Consider the following 10,373-nt stretch of genomic DNA (forward strand, 5'->3'; position numbering starts at 1 on the left):
TTTATCATATCCATGATACGATATGATCGTAATCTCGATGTTTTCATTTTTGTTTTGTTTTGACTATCTTTCATGAGTTCTTTCCATCACGTGTGTGTTTGTAAGGAAAAGTGAGCGGCTTCTTTGGCTACATTTCTTCTTTAGCTCTAGAAGCTATGTTATCTACATCTTAGCTCTTTCTCATAACCCTTGAGCTTCCTCAAAAAACTCTCACAGCAAGAGGCCCGGTGCCTTCCTGGCAAGACCGCCTACTTTTGACAGCGTCGTTATCTCACGCTGTGTATTTCATTATCCAAAACTTATAAAAAACTTACAAAAATTGGCTTTTATACCTTAGCCAAGGTTTTGATGGTCAAAACTAATAATCTGGGAGTTCTACCAAAGATGGATAATGACATGCTGATACAATCTAGAAGCTTGTAGCCCCGGCTCATTAATTGCAGAGTTTATCCAAGAAATTAGGAGTTACAATATTCCCTATTTATCAAAATAATAAGTGTTTTACAAAGAGAACTCCGAGAAATGGTATCTGTGATAGCTTGCTACTAACATTCTCCCCCTCCTCGTTTGTGTCGTCCCTTGACACAGCTTTATGGATTCAAATAATCTTCAGGCTAGCCGGCTGGCGAATCGGTCTTTAAGCTTATTCAATGCCTTTTGGTATCTAGTTTTCCTTTCTTTATCGGGCACTTGCAGAAACTGCATGGTCACTCTGTTCTTCAGATCCACCACAAAGTAGACTATAAACCTTGAGGTTAGATTTCTGATCACTAGCGCAATTATCTTCGTTCGTCAAGTGAAGAATCCCGTGTAGAACGCTTCCTCGAACGCCAGCATACTGTGTGAAGGTAAAAGCATGCATGTGGCGTAGAAGCCGTAGAGGACTTCTTCAGAAGATTGGCCACTGAGATCATAGCACAAACCTTTATTTCCCTCGAGGAATGACATCCACGGGGTGCCTGCTTGCTCTGGCTCATGAAAAACTTCAATGTAGGTGACCAACATTTGGAATATTTTATATGACATTGTACAAGAGAGATCCGGTAGACTTTTGAAGAAATACATGGTGCCTGTTAGGGTTTTCACCATGTATTCCTTTGTGGCCGTCCCTTTTTTGGAGCTGGAAATTTTGAGTAGTTCAACCAGGTTGGCCGCTTCTTTGTCAGTGCCTCATGCGCTTGCCAAGTCCTTACTCTTGGTACAAGACAGAAGGTCGAATCTCTTTGCAGGGCCACAGGTGCTCTTGTGAATAAAAGAGAGTACCTTGGGTTTTTGTTCAGCCAGCTCAACCTCCACTTTGGGTGGTCTTTATCTGCGCCATCTATTTGCATATCTTCATAAAGCCTTTCTTTAACCTGTAGTAACTCTCCTTTTATGAGAGGGTATGGCAGGGATTGCTGATGCCATTGCGCATTGATTTGATTGGGCGTGGGTTGAGTGACGTTGATGGAGTGAAGAACTCTCAACTCCCAATCCATCGCTACTTTCCACTGCTCATCTACCTCTTATGTGATCTTTTCTTTTAGTGCATCTTCTTCATTCTTTGAGAGCTAGACCATGGGCACTGTGTCCTCATCTGTAATGTTTATTTGAAAATTCTCCTCATCACTCAGCTCTGTTGTGGACTGTGTCTCCAATTCAACAAATGACACTGAGGGTATATCTATTTGCGGCAGCTCCGAAGTGCCTGCCTCTTCTTGTGTATCCGGCTTTCCTTCTCTTAGCACAGCTGGTTAATTCTTTTAAGCTCAGCTATCTCCTTTAGTAATTCTTGTTCTCTTTGGACCCGCATCAAGGCCATGTATCTGCGCTGAGATTGCTCCAGCTCGAGGTCTTTGTCCTTTTTCTCTAATGCCTTGTACACTTCATCTGTTCCTTTGATCGAGGCTACAACTATATTTTCACGTATTTGCCGCAAGAAAATTTCCTGATCATTTATTCTTTGTTCGGAGTATTGTAAAGAAGCGTTGGCAACATCCAACTGCACCTGAATTTTTTGAGCTGACAGAGTGGTCGTTAGAAGTTCATTTGTAAATTTTGTCAGCTATTCATCCTTGGCTTTACATGCATCTGATAACTTTGTCAGCAGATCTCCTACCTCTTCCATCTCCTTTTATTGTCTATCTCTCGCTAGCTGATGTTGTTCAGCTACGGCTTTTATTTCCTGCACTTCCCTCTAAAGATCAGTGATGATGTTCATTCTATCTTCTAACTCTCCTTAGAGAGCGTCAATCACCATGTCTAACTCATTGGTCTTTGTGCTACGGCCAAGTGCTTTTGATCGGAGTCTCTCCGTCATATCCTGCATTTGCCTTGCATATTAATGTACTTGCAGGATTACTTCTTCATTAGACTGCCACTCTTCTTGTCTTGCTAGCTGGGTTGGTGTGCCTGCAGTCTCTTGTGTGTCTTTTGACTGTGTCATGGCTGCTGGTTCTTCTTGCCCTTGAGATTGTGTCTCTTCTTTTTTCGTGAAGGTAGAGGGTTGTGTCATAGCATTCTCCTGCTGTGCTGCGATAGAGGGTGTTGGCTCAGATTTTGTTGTGTCCTCTTGTGCAGTACTTGTTTCCTTTTCTGGCTCTTGTTGTCGCTCTTGTGTAGTGGTTGCCTGTTGTGCAGATTCATCTGCCTTTTGCTGTTCAGGCTCTTGCGTAGCTTTCGCTGCTTTCTCTTGTTCCAGCTCTGCTTCTTTCGCTGGTTGTTGCTCTTGTGTAGCTTTGGCTCCGTTCTCTTTTTGTTGCTCCTATGTAGAAGTAGCCTCTGGTTCATATTCTTTTGCTCCTTTTGGTTCAAATTGTGTCTCTAGTTGGTGTCCTTACCTACCGGTGATGGTGGTGGGCTTGACATAGGATTATCCTATTGTTTCATAGGTGGTGAAGTGGGTCCCCGGGGCGGTCACTTATCAAAAGCTTCCTATATCACGTGCGTTCAAGAGGTTATTTATAATACCTCAATATACATACTATATTTACACTATGTGCTTATTTAGAAAAACCCCACCCCCCTCTGTATGTATACATTTTGATCTTTTAATAATCCTCTCCGGTTAACTCACCTGATAGCATACACATTCTAAAAAGTGACCGCCCCGGGAGTGGGTCAGGGAGACTCGTAACCTTGTTCGTGTTGTGCCTCTTCCCTTGCCGTTTCCTTGGCGTCTCATCCTCCGCCTCTTTTGCTTTCCTTGCCTCTTCTTGGGCTTCTTTCAACTTCAGGGCTTCTGCTTCTTGATACATTTTTTCTAAAGATTCGGTTGGATCTTCAGCCTCTTTTCGCGTGTGATGCTTTGTCCTTGGGCCCTTAAGTCCACTAGGCACCCATTTTTCCGGGTCCTTTCCTTGTGCTTGTTGGCTGTGCTGGTAGGTAGGTTTTTCTCTTTCAAAGTAGGCTTTATTTTGTACGGGCTCTTCTTGGTGTGCGGCCACAACTTTTCTCTTCATCTCCTCTCTTCCAGCTCTCTTCTTCTCATTATCTGAGCTTTCGCTGACTGCTGTGTCTTTCTGGTGAGCTTTCAGTCGACTCTTTCATCAAATCTGTAGGATCTCTTGGCTGATCTTGTAGCTCAATGAGATGATTGTGCTGCCAGTATCCACGTGTTTTGGTCTGGGGCAGGTGGTAGGTTGCCGGCCATGCCGATGGCATGATACACAATCCTTGTCAAGACTTCTGGGGCACTTAGGTAAGTGATCTTCCCTTCTTTATTTGTGCCCTTTAGAGTGGTCAAGACGTGCTATGCGTGGTCCCCCGGTTGCCTGGTTGTTGACTTGAGAACTTGCGTGAAATTGGTGGCAACCGTGTGATTTGGCATGGTGTACCTTGGTGGCCTTTTTGCTAGGAAGTGAAAATGCTGGTGGTATAACCTGGCTGGCTCTTCCACTTGCTTGTGAATTAAATCTGCAAAAGTGGCTACGATGGTTTCTTTGGTGAATGTACCTGTCGTTTTCCTGTCTCTTGCCCTCGTGCTCATTCCTTCTGTGGGCAGTTTGAGTGCCTCTATCACTATTTCTTTATTTATTACCACTTCAAATTTATTTTCCTGCGGGTCAAACATTTGGGCAGTTCCATCCTCTTTAATAGTGGATAAAAGCTCATAAGCTTTCTGGAAATCCACTCTACAAGGCTCTTGTTTATAAAAGTCTCTGAGTCCTAGCCTGCGGTTGGCTTCTTTGGTCTCAGGCTTCGCAGTGACATCATATACTTCTTTCGGTAGGAGTTACAACTCGACTTTAGGTCCTTCCTCACTCTTGAATCTGCCGGTGAACACTGTGGTATGATGCTCTTCTAGCTATTTTTTGGAGGGAAAGGCTGCCTTGGCGGCTTTGATTGAATCTGGATCCAATTGATATGCGGGAAGTTCCTGTAACTTTTCCTTCAGGTTAAGCTTTTTCTTGGCCCTCTCTGCTGCTTGTATAACTCCTGTTTAGTGAATAGAGTGTCAAAGTTAGCAGATTTGTCGGATTTTCCTCTGAAATGTTCTTTAGTCTGAAATGTTGACAATTTTGGTCCAATTTGCTTCAAATTAATTTTTGAACAAGCATAGATGCATAAAACATGCAAGGAACAAAACTGTAAAGTCCAAACAAATTTTTGCAACCAAAGTAAATAATCGCGATTATTTACTAGCTGAGTAAATTTTTCAACCTTTTGCAAACTTGGCATTATAGGCTTCAAGTACATACCAAATACATACTCTGAGTGAAATATGGGCTCATTTGGATCTATAGGGTGAAAGTGGTACCAGATTTTGGCTTTAGGTCTCTGAAACAGTAGAATTAGTGGAAATTAATTTGAGATTTTGAGCTCCAAATTGGTTCAAACTTGGCTAGTGGGCTTAACACATCATATACTTTGGATGTATGATGGCAAAATATCAAAACTCCCCCAATTTGGTAGAAAGTAAATAATCGCGATTGTGAACTTTTCTACCAAAATCAACATTTTTTGGTACAAACTGGTTCTATGCATTGCATAGAACCAGTGTATGCATTGCATAGACCCTGTGTATGAGATATGAGGTGATTTGGATCAAGAAATGTTGTCTATAACCAAAAAATTAGCTTGCAAAGACTTCTTTGTGTTTTCTGGCAATTTTTCAAGTTATAGGTGCTCATTTTGGCTCATACTTGATTTTTGGCATGTAATAGGTGTGTACACATAATAGGTGAGGTGTTGTGATAATTTCCAAGCAAAAATAGTGCAAAAGTAAATAATTGCAATTATTTACAACAGTGACAATTTTTTTTAAGAACTTACAAATTTTGACCTAAACACATTCTATGCACCTAAAACAAGTCCTAAATTGAATTTGGTCAAGTTTGGTCTTGTCGGCATCATTTTGTGCTTTCTCAACTCTAAAATCACCGTTTTTTGTGACTACACTGCCTATTGAGTTGGTTAGTCAATTTTGAGGTTTTGGACTTGTCCGCAACATAGTCGTGAAGCAGCTCATCCAATTCTGGCTCATTTTGGAGTCAGTTTGACCCCGTATGTCGAATTTGACGCTTTGTAGCCTTCGAGCCGTTTTCTGCTTTTCGAGGGCTTTGCTTGATTGATTTCACTAAACCAATCTATTGGGGACCCCCTCAACCCGTGTCGAATGGTCAACTGATGATATAGAAAGGTTCTATTATCTTAGGACATGCTACAATTCAAATCCCATTTGATTTGATCGAGTTGACAAGCCGCTATGGTCAATTTTTGGTCGTAGGTCTTCGTGCACTACTCGATTTCTAAGGTGTTTTCTAGGGGTTTAGACTAGCTACCGTCCTACAAAATGGATCATTGACGAGTAAAGAACTTACCTCTCATGTCTCATGTGAGACGGTGCTGAAAACGGGCAACTGTAGACTCCAGAAAAGACGCGCGAAAGAGGTCGAAAAGCTCTCTCTGCAAAGGTCACAAGTGGAAATGAGGTGGTTTTAGCCTACCTTGGATATCTATACCCGGACTTCCCTAACCAATTTTTCCCAGATTCCCCCGTTAGTCCTACTAGGCCATGAAATCTATGTTAAACTCAAAAATTTCCTTGATCGAATTCCTGTAGCTCATTCTACAAGAATTTTGCAAAAGTAGGCTTGGCCGCTTAATTTCCCGGGGGTTCACTATTACTAATGGAGGGATGTCACCTGCGTGCATCAAAATTAGAGAAGCCCTCCTATGTACGGTATCTTACATGCTAACCTACCCCCTACATACGGACAAGATACAGACGTTCTCGCAGGAAGTCATCCCCCCTCATACGGATTTTGTATGGAATGTAATGAACCACTATTGTATGTATGCTAATAACATAACAATTTTAGAAGCACATGCTTTTGCAAAAATACATGTTGAAGTGCAAATGAACAAAAGTGTAGATTGTAGTGTGTTTTATTTGCAATAGATGTTAAGAGAACAAACCACGAAAAAAAACAACTATAATAAATACTAAATTAAAATATATCAATCGATTCAATGTGATTTGTCAAAAGACGGACATCATTTCCCTTGTAAATGATACAAATCCCAGTCTCAAAACAAATGATACTAGCCACCTACTCAGTATGCTTCCCACATGGAATGTAAGGCACACATAAGAAATGGATTGTTCTCTAAATAACAAATAATGGTATGCTCATAAACAACCATGAAAACCTTCACTTATTAAATCAAAACACATCACAAAAGGTATTAACTTATAATTTTTTCTCTAAATGTATCTCTTTCTTATTAAAATCTAAATCTCTCTTTCTCTTTCTCTCTCTCTCTCTCTCTCTCTCTCTCTCTCTCTCTCACACACACACACACACACACACACTCTCTCTCTCTCACACACACACACACACATATCGTGTACTAAACTCAAACGTTTCTATTCATTCTAACTTTTGCAAACAATTTGTAATAGAGTATTAGGACTATAAAATAAAGACAAACTTAAAAGTCTCATTGTTTTTAGGTCAAAACTTGAAGCTTTTGCTGAAAGCATGTCCGGTTCACTTTAAGGCAAGCTTGCAATCAAGCTGGGTTATTAAAATTCAAAAGATCAAAACCAAAACTCTCGAAAAGAAAATTGAATAAACTATCCAAATTACTTTTTTTTAACAAAAGAACCAGAGTCTAGAGACCAATAGCAAGAAAAGAGCACAACAAAAGCGACTTTATAGGAAAAGAACCACTAACCAATGAATCGCAAAACCAATGATTGGGAGAACGCTGATATGGATGGCGATGACAAACTCTTCGAAAGCCCATCCGCAAACAAGAGGCTTTTGATTTTTGCGCTCTTTCCCTCCTTGTCAGAAAAATGAGGGGAGAGAAGAGATCTATTGGGATGCGCAGCAGAGTCTTGAATCTGGATGGGGCTCGCAGTCCATAGCTGTGTGGAGGTCGGACCATAAGGCAGAGTACTATGTTGGTAGATACAAGGTTGATTTAAAGTCGTATTCAGACTATATCCTTGGTAAGACACGGTGATAGCACTTATATGCTGAATTAGTTATGCTCAAGAGTAGTAGCCCTTGCGCCCATCTGCCAAGTTTGAAGATTGGCATCGGTATCGATGCTTGCAATCATCCCCTCCGAGATCTCACACCATGAAAAATCAGGTACCATGCTTGAATGGACAGCATGAGTAAACAACGGCTTAGGGCATGGAGGTGGTCCACCTGCAGAAGTAGCATCTTCCTGCGTATCAATCCTGCCATAACAAAGTTTTACTTATCAAAGCGAGTTAAGGCATATTGTAAATTCCCTGCTTCTTTACTTCTGGAATGAAAGGCACAAATTAGACGTAGACTTCACCTGGTAAGATCCCAAATCTTCATTGTATTGTAATCACCAGATGAGGCTAATTTTGTTGCACAATTTGGGCCCATTCTACGTGGTACACGTCTCCCCTTCATTAAACGACTCGCTTAACACTATGTGGGTAACCTAGCAGGACATAAAAGTGTCCTTTCAGGGTTTTGAAAAAAACCTCCAAAACCATAGTAGATCCATGCATTTTGTGAAATCCTTTCATGAGGTTATAGTTCAAGGCCTACTACACATGTTAAAAAAAAAAAACTTGTAAAATTTATCATCTTTTGGTCACACCAAGCCTCCAAAGTTGATGGACCATTACATTTTCATCAAAACAGTCATTTCTTGTGTTTTGTTGCATAAAAATAAGATTAGGGATTTTTGTAGGACTTGAGATAAATTCCCTAGTTAACTTCAATGGGTTGGTGATCAGAACATATGATTGCTTCTCACTCACTATTTTTTGTTTTGCCAAAAGAAATAGGTACAAAAAAGTTTAATTTTTACCATTCTGCAAACCTATCATCAAAGTTTCTATAGCCACGCTCAATACAAATAATATATGCATGTTTTCTTAGTTCCCTGTTGTCCTTTAGGTTCATAAGGATCCATGGAGCATGTCAAAAGAATAATACATCTCTTACCAATGGGAATCTTGGGGACAAAGATGAAGTGCTAAATACAGCAAACATGAAAAAACTCGGTTCAACATTATGAGTTGTAGAATCCCATAGAAACTATTCAATATCTAGCCAAATTTGATCCTTATGACTAGATATGGTTACTACCTACAAAATGCATGTAGTTGTCACAAGAAACTAACAATATTGAAAAAGCTATACTTGATATACTAGAATGTTTTGTTTTCTTCTATAATTGAAAAAATCAACCATCGTTGTCTACTATGCAAAATAGGGTATTAGGTGCCCCAAAACTCAAGGAATATTAGATTTATGTTACAATATGCGACATAGAAAGTCAAAACTGCATTTGGATATCATGAAAGCCACCAAAAAAATCATAGAAGAGCTAAAATTGTCTAAAAAACAGGATTTGATAATTTTTGTAATTTGGTCATAACTTACAACTTTAACATTTATTTCTCCCTAGAATCATCAGGACATGTTGAGGACTACTAAAGAAACATGAATTCTAGAGTGGTATAGTTGCAAAAAGTTGAAACAAGCCAAAAACAGAACCCATTTTTTCACACAGTTTAGGTTGTGAAATGTTGTGCAAGGACAAGGTTAAAGATGGAATTGATATTCCAAAAAAATGTCGAGTTTTTTTCAGCTCATGAGACAACTTTCTAGACAAATAGCACCTCAAAATCCATTTTGAAACTCTTGACATAATTCAAAGAAAATGGTCACTTAACAGGACATAAAAGTGTCCTAGGACATAAAAGTGTCCCATTACCAACCTAGTGTTAATATTGTCATGATTGAAAAGTTATCAGCATCGTTAAGAGACACATCTCATTGAAGGAAGAATGAAAAAGATACAAAAACGAAACAAATTAAGCCTAGACAATGTACATGCAGGCTTTCAGCTTTCACGCTTTCACTAACAAAGTCGATGCAGAAACGTATTAAAACATACAAGGTACTGGCACAAAATCTCTACTCTTGACGTACTCAAAGCAGAACATGACAATGTAAATTAGCATATATACTCATGGGTTAAGAGCTCATGAAGAGGTTGCGAAAGATGATGCAAATCATGCAGGGCCAAAGTCCCGTCGCCAAATCCCACAACAACCAATTCTTTATTCACTGGTTCAAAGGCCAAACAATTTACCTGGAGATACAAATATGTAGACCTTCAAATCTTGAGAGATCCCAGATTAAGACTAGAGAAAAATCTAGTTACCCATGATTTGTCATTAACTTTAACCGTTTGTATGGGCTCAGTCGATGCACGGTGGTCCCAAATAAGAAGGTGCATCTGTAACCGCAGTAGGATGACCCTGCATTCACAAACTTGTAACGTGTTAAGCCTTGTTAGTAATTATTACAAATCTGCATGAACAATTTTTTAACGTACGAACAACTTTCATATCTTAACAAATGCTGTAACAATTGAAAGGATCATGCATGGAAAAATTGCAAAGGACAAACGACATTCCCAATTCCTGTACTACAAGCAAATCCTTGCATCAGTAGAACCACTTAGCAAGTATCCTTCTTTACGTGCACTCCATGCTAAACCATAGCCCTCTGCAATGTGCCCACCTAGCCTCAGGTATGGGTGCCAAGGTTGTTGTCCGCGAAATGGCGTAGGTGGATGCATGGTGTAGTCACACACATGAATTTCTCCACTAACAGTTTTTGTTGCAATAATGACTGGCTTCTGGGACATGTACCGTGCGTTTTTTCGCAAGCATGAAAGATCTTCTGAGTTATCCCGACTTGACAGAAATGCGAAACAAAACCTAAGCAGTCCCAATTAGGCGAAGTGGTAAGCAGTGCTAGAAAAAAACCGAAAACTTGGCAAACCTACATATGTGAGACAACAAAGGTAAATTGACAAAATTTGAAGGTTTTTACACCAAATTACACTAATTTTTTCAATATTTTGTAGGTTTTCTC

At 39.9% G+C, this 10,373-nt stretch overlaps 1 pseudogene across 1 annotated transcript in view; it reads right to left on the minus strand.

Moving 5' to 3' along the window:
• LOC147431750 (histone-binding protein MSI1-like) overlaps window positions 1-10,074 on the minus strand; it is a 42,908-nt pseudogene extending 32,834 nt beyond the window's left edge. The window contains exons 1-5 of the transcript XR_015185722.1: window positions 9,879-10,074; window positions 9,655-9,751; window positions 9,458-9,582; window positions 7,783-7,877; window positions 7,162-7,678 (exon numbers count right to left, since the gene is read on the minus strand). The product of XR_015185722.1 is annotated as a histone-binding protein MSI1-like (transcript). The remainder of the gene's footprint in view (window positions 1-7,161; window positions 7,679-7,782; window positions 7,878-9,457; window positions 9,583-9,654; window positions 9,752-9,878) is intronic.
• Between the last annotated feature and the right edge of the window lie 299 nt (window positions 10,075-10,373).

This window comes from Adiantum capillus-veneris, chromosome 21 (assembly GCF_014529385.1).
Source record: "Adiantum capillus-veneris isolate H3 chromosome 21, ASM1452938v2, whole genome shotgun sequence".
In the NCBI taxonomy this organism is placed as follows: domain Eukaryota; kingdom Viridiplantae; phylum Streptophyta; class Polypodiopsida; order Polypodiales; family Pteridaceae; genus Adiantum; species Adiantum capillus-veneris.